This window comes from Rhipicephalus microplus, chromosome 7, assembly GCF_043290135.1.
Source record: "Rhipicephalus microplus isolate Deutch F79 chromosome 7, USDA_Rmic, whole genome shotgun sequence".
NCBI lineage: Eukaryota > Metazoa > Arthropoda > Arachnida > Ixodida > Ixodidae > Rhipicephalus > Rhipicephalus microplus.
The window spans coordinates 108,675,908-108,698,229 of NC_134706.1; the positions used below are offsets into that span (position 1 = coordinate 108,675,908).

The window sequence follows — 22,322 nt, forward strand, 5'->3', positions numbered from 1 at the left end:
GAAGTTTCCCGAGAAGCATTTATTGATTCTCGTACACCCCAAGCGACGCACTACTTTTTGGTCGCGGCAGTACACAGCGCAAACAAGAGCGCTAGCTTTGACAGCGTTGCACATGATGTAAGAAACGGAGTATATAGTTGAGTTGAATTAACTTTATTTGTCCAACGGTTGTTGCTGTGCCCGGGGCTAGTCAGCCCATAAACAGAAAGACAGAATTTTACGATATAAAGCGAATATTTTAAGCTCGTCACCTTTACGCCACTTTCCAAAAGCCGCACAAATTCCACAGTACCGGTTCTTCGTTTCGCCAGGTAACTACGATCGGTATTTTTAACACCTTTCAGCAGGAAAGCCGTAATAGAGCTCTTCTTCAGAAGAAAATAACTTTTAATAATTATATTCTCATCCCTATTGGAAAAATTGCAATGGTGGATACTGGAAAACATGGTGGTCGTAGTGGAAATAATAGTGGGCATGGTGGAAATAATAGTGGGCATGGTGGAAATTATGATGGCTATGGTGGGACGTAGTGGAAAATATGGTGGTTATGCCGGGACATACTGGGTTGTATGGTGTACAGATGATGGATAAAGTGCAAATGATGGTGGAAAGCAGAGGCTAGATAGTGGGCAATAATGGGACACTCTGCCCACCATTGCGATAATGCTGGGAAGCCCTAAGCATATGGTGGGTGGTGCTTATTATGGTGGGCTACATGGTGTACCAAGCTGAGAAACTCTTTCCACCATTGCGATAATGCTGGGAAGCACTAAGCAGATGATGGGTGCTGCTTGTTATGGTGGGCCACATGGTGTACCAAGCTGAGAAGCTCTGCCCACCATCGCGATAATGCTGGGAAGCAGTAAGCAGATGATGGGTGGGCTTATAATTGCGGGCAAATAATATAGTGTACCAAGCTGGGATCTGTACACTACATGTTCTACCATCGTGATTTCCACCAAAGGTTAGGCCTACTGACCGAGCCCGTACAATTATGTTATCCGTGCTTCCGGGTTTCAGAATACACGATTACGACGATTAAGTATGACAATACAGCGCAGCCATATGGCATCAATTAACCTAAATGAAGCATTTTTCATTGCGTATGGTGTTCGCTCAAGAAGCAACAAACATCGATGTGACGCGATTAAAGCACTCCCAGAGAACGTAATTAAGTGTCTTCTCACCGACAGCCGCCGGTCGCACTCGCCGGCACTTCTCTAGCTTTTGTACGAGAACTCAGGCGTGGCAATTCGTGTGCTTGGTGAACCATTATAATAGCGTAATGTTTCCGGTACACTGCATTCGTTTTGGCCAAGCCGTTATGTAGTTGTTGCTTTAGCGAAAGAGCTACAGCATTGCGCTGGCGCGACCGCCCTCTACATTGCGCGAAAAGCATCCCAATACTCAATCAAATAAATTAGGCGGGCGTATCTATGAAATGAGCCTAGAAGCGTCATAAAGCGTGAGCAGATGTCGCCCTTTAGAACGAGCGCGAAACGGATATTAAACTTGGCAGACCCCGCCGGTAAACTGTTGCTGCTCCCCAGTCCACTTGGTTTTTTTTTTCCTTGAAGTTGTGAATTGTAAAAAAAAATAGCACTAGTGCCAATAACATAGTGGCAATCGTTAAAGGGCGCAGTTGCTTGTGTTTAATAAATGTGCAATTTTTAGTAGCAGGTGTAGATCTTGTCTATGTTGTGTACACGACAAACATAACTTAAGTTGAACCTTAAGTTTCTATGCCAACTAAGTATTTAACACGCAATCACCGTCACGTTGGTGTGGCGCAGTTTTTTTTTTTATAAAGTTGGTGTGGCGCAGTGGTTAGCGTCTTCGAATGGGAATCCGCAGGTTGCACGTTCGATCCTTGGTGGCGCCTTGTTTTTTTTTTTTTTTTTACCGGACGGGTGTCTTTTTATACCATTTTTATAGAATTCTTTTTTATTTTTTGTGGCAGCTCGTCATGGTGATTCTGACGTCATTTTGCGCTCAAGTGTTGCCGGCACTGCAGCACCCACCATACCCACCATGCGCCATGGTGGGTGTTTCCCACCATTCACCCACTACATTAATCCACTATAATGGTGGGTGGTGGTTTCCACCATGCCCACCATTCGTTTTTTTCCGATAGGGATGTTTCTATATTTAACCAAAGGTCGTCATTTTCTGCAACGATGAACATCGGCAGGCGTTTTTTCGGTAGGTTGTTCTAAAGTTAATGATATCGCTGATAAACCATCTTGCGAGGGAATCTGAAGAATAGAGAAGTTCATAAATTTCCGGTCGCGAACGTGAGTCGCGAACGCGCTGCCCTGCCCTCTGATTTTACCCTCCTTGTTTGGCACGAAGGCGAGCGTCTCTGACGGCCGCCCCCTGCGAACTCGGAAATGCTCTCGCAGTTGCCTCCGAGCAGCCGGGATATGACGTCACAGAGCGGTACGGTTATGTCACGTGACTGAGCGGTATGAAGGCGAGCGGTCTCACGCGGCGGCCAGTCGCAACACAAGGCAGGAGGCATGGCCTCCGAGATTGCGTTGTGGCAGAAGGCTCCCAAATAAAAAGATAGCGACGTCCCAGGCATACTTTTTCTATGATGCATTGGCTGGGCTCCCACCTATAGGAGCTAACTGAAAGGCAATGTTTTGCGGCAGCTTCTTCGGTCTGCTGGATCGCCCAAACTGAGCAGCGCAATCCGCCAACGTGCCCGAAGGCCTTCAGGGGAGGCCACGACGGCAGAATTGCGGAAGAATGCAGGACATGCCCATAGTATACGCTCAAGAGTGGTTCTGGTGGCACAGTACTGGCATGGATTAGTGTTATAGACTTGGGCATACACATATGTGGGGCATGATGACGAGGTTTCTGTGTGTTTGGGTTTCTAGCTGCCGCCATTGTACGAGCTTGGGGCCAAACCGAGGGTACCCCCACTTTTGCATTCAAAAGTGTTGAGTTATGTTAAAAGGTTTAGTGAGCCGATCGTCCCATTCTCACACTGGCGCACAAAATTTCATTTGGGTGGCTCGTCTCCTCGGAACGTAAGACCTCGAGCCTGGTCCTGCAGCACTCCATTTGAACTGACCTCCAGATGACCTAGGGGCGTGTGGGTATGGAAGCAGAGGACAAGCATGCATTTGTTCACCTCGTGAAATTTGCCTGTATTAAGTATCCGCAATGCCTCGGAAAGAGTCTGCAGCTGGCGCAGTTTTGAATGACCATTTGCGAGTCGCTGACAATATATGAGGCATTCGTGCAGGCTATGGTCATCGTGATTGCCACTTCCTTCGCCGTTTCTCTTGTGATGATTGATCCACTGCTTTTCCATTGTTGTGTGTGGTCTACAACAGCAGCCATGGAGTGGTGACATATTTGGTAGCATGCTGCGTCAACAAAGACCGCCCCGTAGTTGCACCCAGAAATCTAGGACATGACTCTGGCTCTGCGGTCACGTCTGTCCTTGTGTTCAGGATGGATGTTTCTTGGTATGGGAGGTGCTATGAGCTTAGCTCGGAGTAGTATTGAAAATTGGGCTAGTTGGTAACGATTCATTTTTTTAAGGTACACAGCGTGAAAAATGCAGACAAGAGAAGTAGGAAGACACAGGATAGTGCTCGGATATTGCATGGATAGTGCATGGTATGTTAGCTCGGATAGTGCATGGTATGTAACGCCTGTCTCTGTTTGGAGTGTGGTAAGAGAAGGTTAAAAAAATTGAAGGACAATGCAAATTCTAAAGCTTGTTGGCGAACGCCTGTGCCCATCGAGAAGGGGTAGGTCAGAATAGAATGAAATGTGCTCGTCTTTCTTAGATCATGGCTGGACACGCTGGGCACAGCGACGCTGCGCAAGCAAGGCGCGAACGCTGTAGAGTCCGACGTGACCACTGTCCGTTGGCGCGCCCCGGCGGCCATCTGGCACCATGCCAGGCATGGACAGACGGATGGACGTGAGCAAGAGACAGTGAAGGCTCTCGCTTGAGAAAAATTGGCAGATCCCACGTACAGCGGAAGTCGGTGATATGCGAAGCACAAATACGAAAGGTTGATATGTCATTTTAAAATCACCACAACGTTACGAGGGGGAGGTAAATGACGCCGTACACGACTTTCGTGTCATGAGTTTTTTGTTTGGATGTTTACCTTCGTCTTCTACTCACGTCACGTGATACCAAATTTAGTATATTTGGAGATAGCAAAACGACTACGAGCACGCTATGAGCGTGGAATGTTGTCATGTTCTTACATGACACGCGTGTCAGGATTATCATCTTCGCACAAGTCACATGCCTTCGTCATCCATTGACGTCACGTAACACCAAATTTCGTATATGTGAAGCTATCGAAACGGCCACGAGTGCAACATGAAGGTCCCAATATACTCCAACTTAACGACGACGCGCGCGCACGTTGGGCACAGCGACGCTATGACAGCAAAACGCGAGCACTCTATACTCTGACGTCAGGTGCGACTGGGGCGACCAGCGTCTGTCGGCAACCGCGGTGCGAAATGTGACATGCTTCATTTCACTCCAATGCGTTACCCAGACAACACTGCGTCTCCCTCTTTTCGTGACGGGGGACGCTGGACGCGCTGAAACGTGCATGCTTCAAAGCAGTTCGGCGCGCGCCTGCGAGTATATGGCAGGACGGGCACCTGGTGTCCCAACGCCGGCGTGATGCTTCGAAATGAACGCCGGCGAGCACACGCACCGCGCAACGTCTCAATGTATTGGCACTTTGACTGTGGCATGTGGTCATGTTCTCACATGACGCACATCTCATGATTATTATGTTTCCATCAGTCACATACCTTCGTCATCTGTTGGCGTCATGTAATACCAAAGTTGGCTTATGTGAAGCTAGCGAAACGGCCGCGAGCGCATCATGAGTGTGGCATGTATTCACGTTATTACATGACACGCATGTCTTGATTTATCAAGTTTGTGTGTGTCGTTTGCCTATGTCGTGCGTTCGCGTCGCGTGATGCCGAGTTTGGTAAATGTGAAGCTAGCGAAACAGCCACGAGCGCATAATGAACGTAGCATGTAGTCATGTTGTTACATGACACACATCTTATATTTATCATGTTTTCACCAGTATCATACGTGCGTCATCCATTCACGTCCCGTAATACCAAATTTGGTACAAGTGAAGCTAGCGAAACGGCCGCCAGCGCATCATTAGCGTGGCATGTAGTCATGTTGTTACATGACACGCCTCTCATGATTATCATGTTTGCACCGGTCACATACTTTCGTCATCCATTCGCGTACCGTAATACCAAATTTGGTATAGGTGATGCTAGCGAAACAGCCGCGAGCGCATCTTGAGCTTGGCGTGTAGTCATGTTGTTAGATGACACGCATGTAATGATTTTCATGTTAGGGTCGGTCGCTTTGCAGTACTATACCAGCTTTGCAACATGCCATGTGAACGAAACCACCACAAAGGCAGCAGGACCATTAAACGTAAATCATGACATTCATGATATTCATGTCATGATTTTCATGTCATGACTACTGAATATGTTCTTCGTACAGTCATGCGTTAACATACCAAGTTTCGTGCGTGCGTGTGTGTGTGTGTGCATGTGTGTGCATGTGTGTGTATGTGCGTGTGTGTGCGTGTGTGTGCGTGTGTGTGCGTGTGTGTGTGTAACAAAACATACAAAACATATTAATAACTGTGCACTTAACGGTCGAAGGGCGCACTACAGGAGCCGGATTTATCTATCGGGTTGAACTCGTAAGGGTGAAGCGTAAGGGTCCCCCAGTTTTTAAACTCATGGTCTGCTGCAGCGAAAGATCGTGATTTGCGGACCGGTGACCGTCTTGTAGATATATGCTTGGCATGCGGCGTCGTGCTGACTAGCAGCATCCTGCTAATAGTTCCCTTCGGTGAAGAAGCGATAACTACGGTCCTGTATCGGTGTCTATAAGGCAGCTAGCTGGGTCGCGATGCTCTCAACTTGACAAGCGCGAGAGACAGAGCTCTCAGATCATGCCTTGAATGCGCGAATGGCTCCCGCTCGCCCCTGTAATCTCCATCACTGCACCGAACTAATTGCACGCCATGCACCTGTTGACGACGTTGTATTTCAGCGGCGCTCAATGCGGCAGTTCTCGTTGTCGTTACCGTCACACTCGGTATCAGTAGATGGCAGACATACACCATTGTTGCATAGAAGTTGCACTACAGTCCACACGCTAGCACAACGAACGGCACGAAAGACAAAGCACATAACTGCACCGTCATCGAGTCGATTTAGCGCGTATAGCCCGTCGCAATTACAGACTGCCTTAGTGGCCTGCGAAATCAGCCGCAGAAACATTGTCAGAGCTGATTGCGCAGGCAATTCGTACTCTAATAGGGGAGAGTTTAGAGCCGTCCAGTGGGCCTCCCACTTAATCAGGCCCTGTCGACAAAAATTAAGGCGTGAGCCACATCACATGACTGCTGGAACAGTGCTTTGTTTACAAAAGATCAAAAGCGATTTAGAGTACGTGGTACCCTACTATATGGGAGAGCACTTGGCCATCTCTGGGAAATCGAAAGCGAAAACCAAGATGGTCTGAACAACCGCTAAAAGCTTCTCGATGCTTTTCTACTTGTTAGTTAACACAAGTAATAGCTGCCTCAGGAGGACGACTGAGACTCGAGTATGGTATTACAATGTTCTCAAAGAAAAAAAAAACTTAAACAAATGTGTGATTTTCCGTGGCGGCTCTACAACGTGTCATGCGGAGTACGTTTAATGCATTACCACAAATATCAGTAAAATCTGACTGGGGAGTGCTGTCTTTGTGTTTAGAAAAAATGTTTACCGCTTTTGAGTACTTGGTACTCAACTATGGGAGAGCAGTAAGCCATGCCTTGCTGACAACTCTAGACCAGAAGAGACAACAATACTGCGAGCAGCAGACGAAATCTTCAGCATTTTAGGGGCGAAGCTCTTTAAATCGGCATCCGTTCGTCCCTCATCGTAGTATGTCACATGTCTTAGCTTTGACTTGCAAGGTGGTGCCGGTGGGAGATTTCTTCTGTGCGTTGTTAAACAATAAAAAATTCGCAGCGTGCGCGTTCACTAAAAGCTGAGTGCTCCTGTCTCTCATTCCCCATTAGCAGCCATCGGCATGTACATTGAGCATTATGTGACAAGAAAGGGTTCCTACGTTGTACTCACTGGGCGTGACCTCCTTGGTTTTAGAAAAGTTTAGTGAGCGTTGAGCCGCTGTTCCATGAACACAGTGAACTAGTATATACCATTAACTCGAGGTGGTTAAAGGTAGGAAGTAGGCAAGAAGCGCAAGCCGTAAGAAAGTGTGCGTGTGTCACCTCTCGTTTAGTCCTTGGAATGTCCGCTGGGTGGCAGTGCTTTTATATGGGGAATGTATGATGAAAAGGTGTGAGATGGTGGTACTCGGAGTGTTGACTAGATGTACGAACGGACACACAGACAGATGCATGGATGGACGCACGGATAGCTGTGTGTGGACGCATGGACGGGTGGACGCATGGACGGACGCAAGGGCGGATTCATGGACGAACGCAGGGACGGGCGCACGGATGGACGTGCGGGCGCACGAACAGACGCACGCACGTATGAGCGGATGGACGGTCACACCGACGGATGCATGGACGGACGGATACTTCGCCCCACTCTCCATGATTCAGCCCGTGGATATGCTGCCATTTTTTTTTGCAACGCGGGTACACATTCATGTGGTTTACATGTACATCTAATCTCTTTGTAGAGGCATGCGTGTGCGGCCTGGTGGTAAAGACACTCATTTTTGAAGCATGAGGGTACGGGCTCAAATCCCAGCATCGGACAGAAAACTTTTACTTGGTTTATTTATTTATGCTCGAGACATTATCGGTCTGACCAGCCGCACGCGGCGCTGAAAGAAGCGCAGTAGCTCGGCCACACGGCAATCGGGAGTGTCCGCTCTTTACGTAAGTATGTTGTTTTAAAGAGGTTTTAAAAAAATGCTGGAGTGGAAATTCTTGCCCACGAGTAAAGCCCAAGGAGGACTAAAGAAAAATTGCTGGAGTGGAAGCTCCCGCAATGCCTTGCCAGCAGAAGTGAAGCCACCTTTTGCCACTGCCAAGATGGCGGAAACATGCTCTTTTCTTATATTGCCCACTTATACATCAAGTGGCTTTGATATGTTATGTAAATGCTACGTTAGTTCAATGTTAAAAGATAGTTGTTCCTGACGAAATAACGCGCAGAAACGAGTATGGATAACTGAATCTTCAAAGAACTTTGCCTCTAATTAGAGGCTCACAAAGGAAAACTAGTAACTGTAAGACGCACTTGGAGCACTGTGTGACCCGAACTGGAATGGAGTGGATAAACTTTTATTTGGTCCTCCAAAACACAGATCACTGTGTTGTGGGCAACTCCCACGTGGAGACATGCCAAGCTCCTCAGCCGCCTCGCGGGCTTGGTGGACAGCCCAGAGCTGATCTGCCAAGGACGAGCTGCGGATTGCCGCCTCCCATCTGGCAGAGGTGATGTTTGATAAATGAGCGAATTTGGTGCACTGCCAGAGCATGTGTTCTAATGAAGTTATTTCCCCACAATGTGGACAAAGATTACTTGGGTATAGGTCAGGGTGCATGATGTGTAACATTTTCAAAGTAGGGTACATCCGTGTATGCAAAAACCTTAATGTATGTGCTTGGGGCCGGGTCAGATTTTTGAGGTGAAGGGAAAATCCTTTTAGACAGGTAGAAATGTTTAGTGAGCTCGTTATATGTTGTAAGAATTTCCCAGTTATCCCCTTCACCGGTAGAACGCATCGCCAGGGAGGCGCGGTTGGAGAGTTCTCGCGCCGCCTCGTGTGCTGCTTCATTGAGATTGGGAGGGGAAAGATTGATTTCTCCAAGGTGAGCTCGAAAGCAACTCAGAAGATGATGTGTTATGTTCTTGCCTTGCAGTATTCCCAGCGTTTGTTCAGAGACCATTCCCTTGGCGAACGCCCATAGTGCTGCCATGGAATCACTGTAGACGCCTTCAATGTTATCGATCTTGGGTGCTAAGGCGATGGCCACATGTTCCGCAATGATTGGGTCTTTCGTCCTGACCGTCGCTGAGTTGACGACATGGCCAGCCCTATCGACCACCACTGCCACAAACGCTTTCCCATTGGCGTAGGAAGCCGCGTCAACAAATACGATCCCTCGTTCCTCTTTTGAGACTTGACGAAGTATAGTCCTGGCCCTCGCTACTCTTCTTCCGACGTTGTGTTATTTGGGTGCACGTTAAAGAACCCCAGGTGGTCGAAATTTCCGGAGCCCTCCACTACGGCGTTTCTCATAATCATATGGTGGTTTTGGGACGTTAAACCCTACATATCAATCAATCAACCGACGTTGTGTTCTGGATGCATGTTTCTTGGTATAGGAGATACTGTGATAGTCTCCCTGATGTTGTCAGGGATATCATTGTAATTGCGTCTGATAACTTTCCTGAGGAGCACATTCAGTGTCTCGGACTCTGCTCTTGACCAGTTGTGCATTGCTGCCTCGTACGTGAAGTGGCTTAGAACAAACGCATGCATCAACCTGATGAGGTTGTCTTCCTTGATCCCATTTCTTCTGTTGACCACTCTGCTTATGAGGTGCAACGCACTTTCTGTTTTCCGAGGTAACTTGGCTATAGATTTGCTGTTGGCACCGGTAGACTCTATCAGCATGCCCAGGGCTTTGATGGAGTCAACCCTCTGGATGGCATCCCCTTGATTTGTACGGAGGTGGATGTCTATCTGGTTTAACGGCTTCCATCCCCTGGGTTTCGGTCCCCGGCGTGCAGTCCGATAAAGCAAAAGTTCAGATTTTCTCGAGGAGCACTTGAGTCCGGAAGGACGAAGGTACTCTTCTACGGTGTCAATCGCCTCTTGCAGGGCGCTCTCAATCTGCCCCTCGCTTCCACCTGTGCACCAGATGGTAATTTCATCTGCGTAGATGCTGTGCTTCAATCCTTCAATGGTCGATAATTTCTTTGACAGTCCAATTATGGCAATGTTGAACAGCATTGGTGAAATCACTGCCTCTTGCGGCGTGCCCCTTGCTTCTAGTTCAATTGCTGTTGTCTCGATATCTGCAATCTTCATCGCGGCTTTCCGATCTGTAAGAAGCGACCATACGCAGTCATAGAAGGCTTTCCCTTGACCAAGCTTGGAAATTGCTTCGAGTATGATTGAGTGGTCGATGTTGTCAAACAGTTTTTCTAAATCTAGGCACAGAATGGCTCTCACGTCTCTGGTTTCATTGTCGATGACCTGGTGTTTGATAAGCTTCAATGCATCTTGTGTGAATAGCCCTGCCCTGAATCCAACCACATTGTGTGTATATAAGTCGTTATCTTCCAAGTACTTGTTTATCCTGTGCAGTATCGCATGCTCTGCAACCTTGCCGATACATGATGTCAAGGATATTGTCCTCATGTTGTCCAAGTTAGGGGGCTTTCCTGGCTTAGGAATAAGAATCGTGCTGGCCAGCTTCCACTGCTCTGGCACCCTGCTTTCTTTCCATGCTGAATTGATCATATCCTTCAGGGTTTCAATTGAATCGTCATCAAGGTTACGAAGGGCCTTGTTTGATATACCATCCGGGCCAAGGGCCGACCTGCCGTTGAGATCATGCAATGCTCTTCTGATCTCCTCGATGTTAAAGTCGCCCTCAAGACCTGGATTTGGCGTGCCCTGGTACTGTCTACTTGTTTGTGCCAATCCTCTTTTAATTGGGAGGTACTTATGCACGAGCCGCTGCACAACTTGCTGTTCTGTAGTGCGCCCTATCTCTTTATGCAAAATTCGAGCGATAACATGCTTTTGATTTGTTTTGGTGGTGTTTTCGTTGAGGAGATGCTTTGAAATACTTCATGTCTTGCCATTGCGCATCTGAGCATCAACGGAGTTGCAGATTTCGTCCCATTGCTGCCTTGATAGTGCACGACAATGTTCCTCGACTGATCTGTTTACCTCAGCTATCTTCTTCCTCAGTCTTCGGTTCAGGCGCTGACCCTTCCAACGGTTCAGTAGTGCTTGCTTTGCCTCAAGAAGATGAGCGAGCCGGCTATCCGTTTTTTCAAGCGGAAAATCTGTGGTAATGGTGGAGGATGCAGATTTGATGTCATCTTTAATCTGTTTGACCCACTACTCCAAGCCTTGTCTGTGGCCATCTCGTTCCCATTCCATCCTTATCTTCTTGAACTTATCCCAGTCTGTGAAGTGGAATTCTCTCTGCTTTTTAAGCTCCATGTAGAAGGTAGTGGCAAGAATGCAGTGGTCACTCCCTAGGTCTACAGCAAAATTCATCCACTGGCCCTTCTTGATGTTCCTTACAAATGTAAGGTCTGGGGGTGAAATCCCTGCAGCAAGATGTACCAAGCCTTGTTGGTAGGCTGGGGTCTGTGATTAGGGTGAGATCAAGTTCACTGGCACTTTGCCAAAGTCGATTTCCTTTCCCAGTGTTGTACTTGTAACCCCATGTATGATGAGGGGCGTTGAAATCACCTGCCATGACAAGTGGACATTCCCCGGCGATATTAACAGCTTTCTTTAGAACCGTCTTGAACCCTTGCTTTTGTTCCTTTGGACTACTGTATATATTAAGAATGAAAATGTTCTGACGGTTGCTGGTACCTGGCACGATCTCTACCAAGACGTGTTCCAACAGGCCTGCTTCTATCTTGAGGTCGTGGGTTACGTGCGTTAGTTTGTTGCATACGAAGGTGCAGACTCCCCTCCCTTCAGTATTCCCTATTACAGGCCGGAATCCAGGCAACATTGCTTGCGGTGAAAAGGTCTCTTGTAATAATATAATATGAGGCTTTTCTTGGCTGCTCCTGATATACTGCTGTAGGGTTGCCTTCTTTTAAGGTAACCTCTACAGTTCCATTGCCAGATACGAATTACTTCACGTAGCGCTGCCATCATGGTTATTACATGGGCGGTCAGAGCCTGATGCTGCACCTGTCGACAGGCTTGGTACCACTGGTATTGGTGGCCGAAGGGGTGAGTTTGGTGCATGAAGAGGCCTCGCTGTGTTGTGCAGATATGCTTTGACCTTTGTAATGCGCAGTCATATGCTCTTCCAGTGCCGCCACGCTTGATTGCAGCCTACCCATCTGCTCGCTAAGATTGGCTACTACTTTGCTGAGCGTGTCAAAGACCTCTTTCATATCTGACATGGTCGTTTGGTTGGCTTCCACGTGTTCTGCCATGACTGCCCTCTTTTTTGTGGTTCTCGAGTCCCCCACGTTTTCAGCCACAGGGACATCAACTGGCTGAGGCATTGGCTGTGAAGATTGCGCGCTGGTTAGCTTAGTGAGAAGAATTTTTATTTCCTTTAACTCAGCTGATAGCCTCTCATTCGATTTTGTAAGTCTCGCGTTTTCTTCCTCTAGCTGTGCAATTCTATCATGCTCTGGCAGCATACTTCTCATCACCTCTGCCGCGCCGTTGCGCACTCGCTCAGCCCAGCTGCCTTTCGAAGTAACTGCAGGCGTCCTCCCCGGGTGTGAAGCCGTGATCTCGAACTGAACGCCAGGCAGCTGGCCATTCGGGTGCCGCCCAGGCTGATCCCGACCCTGATGGTGACCTTAAGAACTCGAGTGCACCCGTGATCGGGAGCGGGCCTTGGGTCTAGAACCTCTTCTGGAACGCGACCTCCCCCTGGAGTGGGGCCGCCTTTTCTGTTCTAGTGTAGTCTCGATGCTCTGGGTTCCGTAGGCTGGAATAAGCTGCTTGTCTTTGATGTCTGGACTCGATGTGATTGATGCGTCCCGGGCTTCTGCGGCTGCTCGCGATCTTTCCCAATGTCTGCGTCTGACGACGTATGGCACTAAAAACCTGTTCTTGCACTCCTTGTCTGCCATGGGATGGTGACCGTCGCACAGCCTGCATCTTGGATTGCACTGGTGCAGGCTATCTGGGTTCTTGATCTCGCAGCCTCTGCAGATGGTTTCAGCTGGGTTCGGACAGACGTCAGGCCGGTGTCCCAGCTTTCCACAGACGTAACAAATATCGATGTTCTTGGGGTAAAGGGAGCACTGCAAAAGTGAAGGTCCATATCTCACGAATCTGGGCACCTTGTGTCCTTCGAACGCTGTGATAATTGTCCCGGTGTCCTTGATTCTCTTGGCCTGCAGCGCGAGCGGGTTGTTCGCGTTCACAATCTTTCGGGTCAAAATGTCCTGAGTGTCGCTTACGGGGATTCCGCGAATCACTCCTTTACAAGTATCGTGGGGTACCGTGGCATACGCCCTAACCTCGAAAACTTTGCCTCCAATGTCAATTCGCTTAACCTTGAGGTATCTTGAAGCTCTGTCTTGGTCCGGAGTGCTCGCCACCATAATGTTCTGCTGCAAGTTGGAACAGATGATGTCCTTCATGGCCTCCTCCTCTTTGACGCCGACCGTCAGTACTATCGCGTCTGCCACGTCTCCAGTGCCAATTGACGAGATATTTAATCCTCCACGTGGTCGTAGAACAATTTTGCTGAAGTCCTTAGGTAGTGGCGGCATGCGTCCAGCTCGCACGATTGTATGCTTGGTGTCATACCTACTACGACTAGCTCGAGCGTCTCCCGCAACGCCAGCCTTGGTCGAACCCTTGGCAGCAGGAACGCTAACCGCGGCTTGCTTATTCCTTGAGCGTCTCGTTTCGGCTTCCTTCCAACCCACGTCTTCCATGCAATCCTCTGGAGAAATGTCCTCTCCATCTACTTGGTATTCCATTCTTAGTGTCAGGTCCTGGAATGCGCAAAGCGTTGAGTCACGTTGGCGCCGGGTCGGCGCATCGGCGACAATCGCCTCCTCGGTTAGGCTTAAATACCCCGGTGGCGTTGCTGTGTAAAAATGCCCAAAAAACGGTTTAAAAGTCCACTCACCAGCACAAAGGTGGTATCTGCTGATTTCTTGAGAACGTAGGCACACGATGGGACTGAAAACTCGGCGACAATTTTGTGAATACCACAGGAAAGCATTCTTGAAAGCAGGAGCCGATCTTCGCGCGTCCGCACTGGTCGGCACCTAGAGCGTCTCCCTGACCCGAAAAAGTTCCCACATTAAACTCGTTGGGCGTGCAAAGGAAACGCTTCGTTTTTATTCGCAGAACGGTGATACTTTATCATGCCCCTAGTAAGATGGCCGCCACCGCCACCACCTTGCCAGAAGAACGGCGTCGCTTCTGCGCAATCATTTCCACTCCAGCAATTTTTTATTCCTCCTTGGTAAAGCCGTGCCAACCGTAAGATGGCGGCTGTGGCAGCCATCTTACTAGGGGCGCAATAGGATACTGGCGTACTGTGAATGATAATGAGCATTTTCCTCACACGCTCAACGAGTTGAAAGCAGCAATTTTTTCACGTCACATAATGCTCAAAGTGCGTATTTGTGATACTAGTTTTCTTTCGTAAGCCCAAAATTCAAGGTAAATTTTGTTCTAGATTAACAACCCTGTCACACGGGCACCCGCGAAGACCATTTAACTCCTTCGTCCTTACGACAACGAAGATGTGGTCCGTGTCACACGGCCACCCTTACGCAAACGAAGGCAAACGGAGCATTTCGCAACGGATGTTCAACGATCTCCCTTCGCAGCGAAACGAGGTACTCTCGTCCCAAGCAGTCTAGAGGTCAGAGAAAAATTTCGAGCACTAAGGTGACCACAGTGAAACAATAATACATTTTGGCAATATTAAAGGTTCTTTCGTTGTAGTACTCATTCGCAACACGTGTTTGTTTACATATATTTACGCCCACCAGAGTTCACTTACACCGATGCCCTACACACCGTGCCTCGCTAGTCGGGCTGGCCGGCGCCAGCCGATCGACGTCATTATTAGCGCAATATCGTACCACTTCCTCACGTCGTCCGCTGTGTCACTCATGGCTGAAGGACACAAAATGTGCGCTCACGAAGCAAGTAAGCAGAAGAATTATCGTTCCGGGCATGTACGCAAGCAACAAAACAACTAAAAGCACCATATGGCCAGCGCCACTAGCAGCATCTCTACATTTAGCAAATGCGTTTTTATTTGAAATTATTTTTAATGGTTTGTTCGTGGCGTACCTACTTAATAGTGTTTTTTAGTAAAAACCGCATAACGAGGATTCACAAAAAAAATAATAGGGATGAAATTAGAATATTTTTCGAAAATCACAGTGCCAGCTGAGCCCCCTCGCGGTAACTGTTACAACCTTGTCATTGCCGTGTGACACTGCCACAACTCCTTCTCCATCAAACCCTGTAGGAAAGATTTGCGTTGATGGTGTTCAACGGAGTTTGGTGGTGGCCGTGTGACAGGGGTATAAGTCACTGATACTAGTCTCTGCGAATTACTTCTTCAGAAACAACTATCTTTTAATTTCAATTACCGTAACCTTTAGACTGAAAAATTATTCAGAGATTTCATTCGTCGACTTTTGAGCGTTTCCTTATCATTGTGTTGTAATATGTGCATATGTGTTTTTGGATATGTGCTCGAGTGTTCTATCTTCCATGCACTGTTTCGTCGTATGTTTCCTTTTAAGATACGTGTTCACCTTTCACTCAAGGGCTAAGGAGTAGCCGGCGCCATACTTTTGCTCCAACATCTCCTCATATATCATATGAATAAAAATAATAAAGCCATTTGATGTCTACGTGAGCACCACCAGAAAATAGCGTGTTCTCTGGATCTTTGGAGGGCAAAAGCTGGCTTCAGTATTGCTGGCAAAGCATTGCGGGATCTTCCACTCCGGCAATTTTTTAATCTCCTTGGTTTTTTTATGTGCCGCTATGGTGACAGCGTTAGTTCGAATGTTGTAATCTAATCGCCAAAGGGCTCAGACTGCCGCAGCGCTCTCTGTCGGTGTTGGTGTCATAATGCTGTACGTCTCTCACCTTAGGCGGCGGCACCACCCCGACAAATGAAGAGCGCAATTACAAAACAAAGGAATGGGAGACTATTAAGGCGGGTTCTGAATGTCACTTCGGTAATTCGCAGATACCTCAGTGAACTAAGCGCGCGAGCTTCCTGTCACCTCGGTTTGAGAGGTCGTGGATTCGAACTGCACGTCCCAATAATTTCGAAAATTTCTCTTCTGGTTCGTTTCTTTGCATTGATGTTCATGTATATTTCAGCAACGTCATATTCGTGAGAGAAATACGTCAGTGAAATTTTGGTGATCTCAGCATAAGAAACATTATTGTTTAAAAACGAGACCGAAACGTGCCGTAGAGAGGCGTCGAACCAGCGACCTCTTACTCCGCAGCGCGCGACACGACATTCACACATCGTACGTTGACGGGATGACTAACTGCGTGCTATTCATACCCACCATATACTGCTTGGCCTCCTAAGAGCTCAGTAACTTCCGCGTGGTTTCGTCATCAGTAACGAGATGGCGCGAATAACGCGCGTTGGGAACGCGTCTAACAGTCGTCGCCCTTGTTACGTTTGGCAGGCCACCCTTTTGCCGCAGCCGCCAGAACGTAAGGAAGGCAGCCGCCTCATTTTGTGGAGATAAAGAGCAGCGCCAAGACGCCCTTCTGTTTCTATGTACTGGGTGCTGCGTGGCAGAAATTACTCTACGGAGCACCACTGTCCTTCGGATCCACGCAGAGATGCGACACGTGGCATCTTCGTGCCTCAGTAAAAGCCACAATGCCGAGCTTCTGCCGATGATGGACGTCGGATCACCCCGCCGTGCGTCTCTGACTGATGAGCCGCCGACGCTCAAATCAGGATAAGTTGACCAGGTATGGCCCCTCGGAGGCGCCTAGACCACGATCACCGTTCGACAAAGTTTGGGTGGTCGGCGTGAACGGCGAAATGACACACGTTTCACCCCGCGCACTGGAAGCAAGATTCTCCGGAGGCAGCATTGCCGGCACCATACACGTGTTTCGTTTGTGTATGTGTATGTGGGGGGTGGTGCCGGCGTTATGACACTAGTGTGTGCTGCGGGACCTGTTATTGGACAGGGCCGTATGGACCTATTCCCCGATCTAGGAATCTGGGGAGATGAGACTGTATATAATCAGCCCTCGCGAGCTGCTTGGCTGGTTCACGGAGCTTGTTCAATACACAGCCTTTTTCAATGTAGAGCTTCGAGCCAGAGAGCCCGTGCCATGTAAATAATTTAAATAAAGCCTCTCTACGAAGTTCAACCTCCTCCTTACTCGACATCTTGAATCCCGGATCTCCGTTGCCGCAAAACCCGGTGTTAGGACCGGGGTTTGCAGGCACCGGAGGTCTGGGATGAAGTTGTCGAGGCAGGAGGAAGAGAGACTTGAAGAGGGTTTATTTACATTGTATACAAGGTGAGCTATCATACATGACGAGGTCTTTCTTACATGGCGAACTCTCGAATCTGGCGTTCCTCTACATGGCACTCCTTCGAATAAGCCGGGTGGCTCATTATAAAGGGTATGTGCTTCCCAGATCCCTAGATCAGGGAACGCGTTCAGATGGTACTGTCCAATCACATATCACACAACTGGTGAGGGAGACGAGCATGCATGGCCCACGTGAACGTTCAATATTGAGCCGTGATCACTGCAATCCAAGTTGGCGCCAACGGGGCTCTTCCTCGTCGTGTGTGTGCCGCTGGTCGAGGGGTCCCAAGCTCCTGAAAGCATACTTCAAAAGGTTCGTCGAACTGATCGCTTAATTAGCGGGGTGATTTGTGGCGGCCGCCGCAGTCTCTTCCAATTAAGATGCTGTATTTGTTGTCCCCTCTCGAACGGCTTACGGCGTCGTGGCGACACGACGTCTCACCCTCCGGCTAGGAAGGACAATGCCTGGCGGTCGTAGGCAGCCGGCCGGTCGGCTACTTGTTTGAAGATCCAAAGAGTGCCGCTCCCTCGTCAGCTCGGGCGCCAGTCACAACACCGGTGGCTACACCCTGCGCAACGCTTGCGGTGCTTGCGCGCGCGCGCCTCCACATGTCGTGGTAAAAGTGCATATCATTGTTCTCTTGCGTGGTCGCTCACTTGCGCGTGCCCTTATCTCCCATAGTTGAGTACGAAATACACGAAATCGTTAAACATTTTTTTACTAAACAGTATTCGGGTGTTATGGGCCTCTTAGGCCTCCGCTGCAAGTTTTCTTTGATGTTACACTTGTTAAAAAAAGCACGATGGTCACTGAACTTGCAGCCACAGCCGCGTTTACGAAATGAGCACGCTGCTCACACACAGTTAAGTATAGTGTGGCAGCTGCTCGCGCTCGTCTGTCCTGTGTACGCTCATTCGGTACAGGCTTTCTGCTTGAGGTGTGCGCGGCAAGTTCGAGCTGCTTGCCATTATTCACGTTGCAATTCGTTGCTGGAGCATTCATTCATTCCTTCGCGGTCAAACGATGCACAATAAGCAGCCTACTATCTTTGTGAAGATGTTTCACTTTCGTGTTTACCAGACTCCAAAAAAGAGAGAGAGGTGATCAGCAGGGATAATTTTTTTTACTATGTCCGGCTACGCAAAGCGCTAAGACACAGCGTATTGCCGAAACCAATGCACTGCCGCAGTTGCCATGTCAAGTCGCGACAGGTATAGATAATAAAGACAAACTGACAAAAACTAAATCTATGCTCTTCGAAATTCAGGGAGTGCTCCGCTATGCGTATAACATCAATTTTTTCAGCGTGTTCTTCTTTTTTTCAAAAATGGTGCCTAATATACACAGATATTTTGAATAAAAACCTAAAGGAGATGAATCTATAGCAAATAAAAGCACCAGTTTGTAGCTAACAAGCTACATAGCACACGACGGTCACTTAATAGACTCTAGCTGGACGGTGACCGTTCTCAGTGGTCCGGCCATGTTTCCCGGGCACGGCCAGTGCACCAGCTTCTCCACGGTGCATGCTGGCTAGCGGCGTTTGAAAACAGATGCGCTACTCTGCTTACTAAAGCTAAGCATATACAGTTACTAGTGAAGCGTAAGAAACATTTGCTTTTAGGGCCAGGTCGTGGATCGTTCCCTCCTCCGTATGTAGTATGTAGCCACCTCGGGTTTGACTTGCTCAATAGGTGGCGTTGTATATATGCGCTTGGGCATATGTACAACGCCACCTATTGGGGAGGGCAGGGAAGCTAGCAGCAAGATAAAATTTGAGAAGTGATTGAGAGAAATGGGGGAGGAGCGTTGAGCCAGGATGGAATTCAGCTACTTGTACATGAAGAATGTCGATACAAAATGGAGGAAACGAACCAGAAAATTGTCTGGTGAATACTTAGAAAACAGCAGGAAGCCAAACCAAAAAGAATTATCGGTTAAGAAGAAGTTGAAGGAAGCTGTGACTGATATGTGGAATATTGGCATGATTAAGAAGTCAGCACTGGAGATCTATCGAACTTTCAAGCAGGAAATTGCCAAGGAAAGGATCGATGGTAATACTCGGGGTAGTTCTCCACTGTTTGAGGCCAGGACGGGAGTATTGTGAACCGAGACATATCGGGCCAAATACGAAGGGGTAGACACTGTATGCAGGGCTTGTGGAGAGGAAGAAGAAACGGCCGAACACTTGATAATGTTCTGTGAAGGGCTTCACCCTATAGTTCAGGATGATGGCGCAGAGTTTTTCAAAGCACTGGGGTTTATGGACAGCGAGGGCAAAATAGACTTTAAGCGGGTAGAATTAACTAGAAGGAGGTTATCTGATTGTTGGCTAACGTCAAGGCACAAGTGGAAATTAAACCCTTCACTGTTTAAACCTCACTATTTAAAGGAGAAAATTAATAAATCTAGTTTTTGGTTCATTAAGTATTACGGCTTGGTGGCGGTAGCCACAGCCCGATCTGAAGGGTACAGCCATATCCATACATCCATCCATCCATGGGAATAATGCAACTATATGTGTTTAGTGGTTTTCACAGCATATTGACAAAGTGAATCATTACGAGTGGGGCAAAGCGTCCATCCGTCCACCTGTGTGTCCAACCGTCCCTACGTGCGTGCGTCTGTGCGTCCAAAAATTTGTCCATGCGTGCGTGTTTCTGTCCTTCCGTCTATCTGTCTAGTGTGCCCGCCCGTCTGTCTGTCTGTCCTTGCTTTTGTTTACCCATTATGTTGTTCATCGTCTGTCCGTCCATCCGTACATCCGTCTGTCAAGTTTTACTTGCACAGCCTTTGTGATCGGTGGATCGATCACGAAGGCAGTGAAAAGCAATCATGTCGTGTCAATACGTCATGTTATGTGGCGTCATCAGGACGTAGTAAGGACGTATCGGGAGAGCACGAAGGTCACTTCGCTTGTTGTCGCGGCCGCGTTTAGGAAAGGAGCACGCTGCTCACACACAAAGAAAGACCTCTGGCAGCTGTTTGGGCTTATCCTGTGTATACTTTTGCGTTCGTTGCGTGCGTCTTCACAGTTCGTCCATGCTAGTCCTGTGTATGCTCATGTCGTGCGTGTTTTCAACTTGAGGTGCGCGCTGTAAGTTTCTAGCCGCTTGGCCTTCTTTGCTTCATTGCACATTTTGATGTCGGAGCGTTCATTCCTTCACCAGGCCTTCTGGCGAAACAATCCACAAAAACGCTAGGCCTGCGTGGAAGGCGCAGCACAGTCACAGCGAAAGCTGGAAGAGTTGCTTTTCAGAGCCCATTCTAAATACTAAGTGGGTAACTGTTGCAAACACATTTGCTTGATGCCCACTACGGCATTAATATTAAAAATTTTAGTTTAGGAGGCGTAGTATCCGCTAAGCTATTGCGAGGGACTTTGTGCCAGTGTTCATGCAGTGGCTGATGACGACGAGAAACTATGCCTGAAGTGGGTATGCGCCACAGTTATTATCTGAGCAAAAACGAAATTTCTAATAGGTTGGAGCATTGGAGGACCCACTCGTTACGCTAATCGCATTGTGCGATGAATGCTTGTTCTTTTTCTCTTTTAAAACGCTTCATAAGTCGTACTAACGCGATTATTTTCCCGAAATCAAGATTGCCTAAGGCAAGTTTGCCTAAAAGTCCCAAGCCCCAGCGGAGCTCAGTAGTGGAATACTGGGCTGGCACCCAGCGGACCCGGGTTCAAGCACCACTGTGTCAATAGTACGAGTTTTTCTTGCTAATCTTGCGCGATGTGTTTTCGGACACCGACGGTGGCGGTGGCGGAAAACTACGATGCTGCGCGAGAGCAGAGTTGTGATCTCATAAAATCTTTCACTGTAAAAGTGAAAGCGAGCGAGAGTATGCCATCTAGTGGTTGGTCAGATTCTTTCTTGCTCGGTCGCGAAAAGCCTCGAGTGACAACACTTTATATAGTATATTTCTCCATGCTGCCCTCACCAAAGCCCGCCCGCGATTATATTTAGAGAAACTTGTGTGGGTTTAGAAAGAGTTGTTAACGATTTAGAGTACGATGTACTCAACTATGGGAGAGCAGAAAGCCGTCCCGATACGCTTGGCTCCTACATTACGGAGGTCTTCCACCGAGACTGCAATTCTTTTAGGTATTATAAGCGTTACCGTGTGATTGCGAAGAAACGCGGTTTCCGCGTGTGTAATCTAATATGGCCCTTGAAGGTTCACTGGTCAAAGGCGCTTTTGTACCACCATTTTACACTAATTGATGCTCCCTGAACCTTGGGCTTGCTCCCTATCAGCAGTTTCTGGTACGGCGATCTCAACTTCTATCGAGGTTATGGCGATGAATAATCATTTGAAGCTGATGCATTTCATTGGTGCCAGGATACGCCCGAAAACCATCGTTGTGTCCAGCAGTGTCTGAAGTGTAGCGCTGCCTAATACTTTGACAAAGCTCTTATTCGTGGCATTCAATGAGGAAAGATTTAGGTAGAAGCATTGTGCACTGGAAAAAAAAAGAAAGAAATAAGGAAGGAAGGAAAGAGAGGAAGAAAGAAGCAAAAAAATAAAAAAGAAAAAGAAAGAGAGAAAAAAAAGAAAGAAAGAAAGAAAGAAAGAAAGAAAGAAAGAAAGAAAGAAAGAAAGAAAGAAAGAAAGAAAGAAAGAAAGAAAGAAAGAAAGAAAGAAAGAAAGTGAGTTCTGAATTACTTGTGTCCACGTGCTTCGAGTTGTCGATGAAATCGCCCTACCGCTGTCTATTGCTACCTTCCTAATTAGCTTGATTGGTCGAGCGACCACCCCGCAAAGGCGTTGGTCTCGGGTTCGATACCAGCATCAAGACGAGTTTTTCCGCATCTAAGCTCTTATTTCTGAGAAATCCAATTTATTTGTGGCTTCGCTCCACAATCGAATGGTTGTCTATTTTTTCTTTCTTAAAAAAAGAAATGAAAAAGACGAGAGGCCCACACTTGCAAACCTTCGCTTGGCCGATGTCCCTGATAAGGAAAAGGGTTTTCAATT

At 47.9% G+C, this 22,322-nt stretch overlaps 1 protein-coding gene across 5 annotated transcripts in view; it reads left to right on the top strand.

Annotated features, from left to right (window-relative positions):
* sick (sickie) overlaps nt 1-22,322 on the top strand; it is a 1,179,025-nt gene that overhangs the window by 406,135 nt on the left and 750,568 nt on the right. The window lies entirely within an intron of this gene.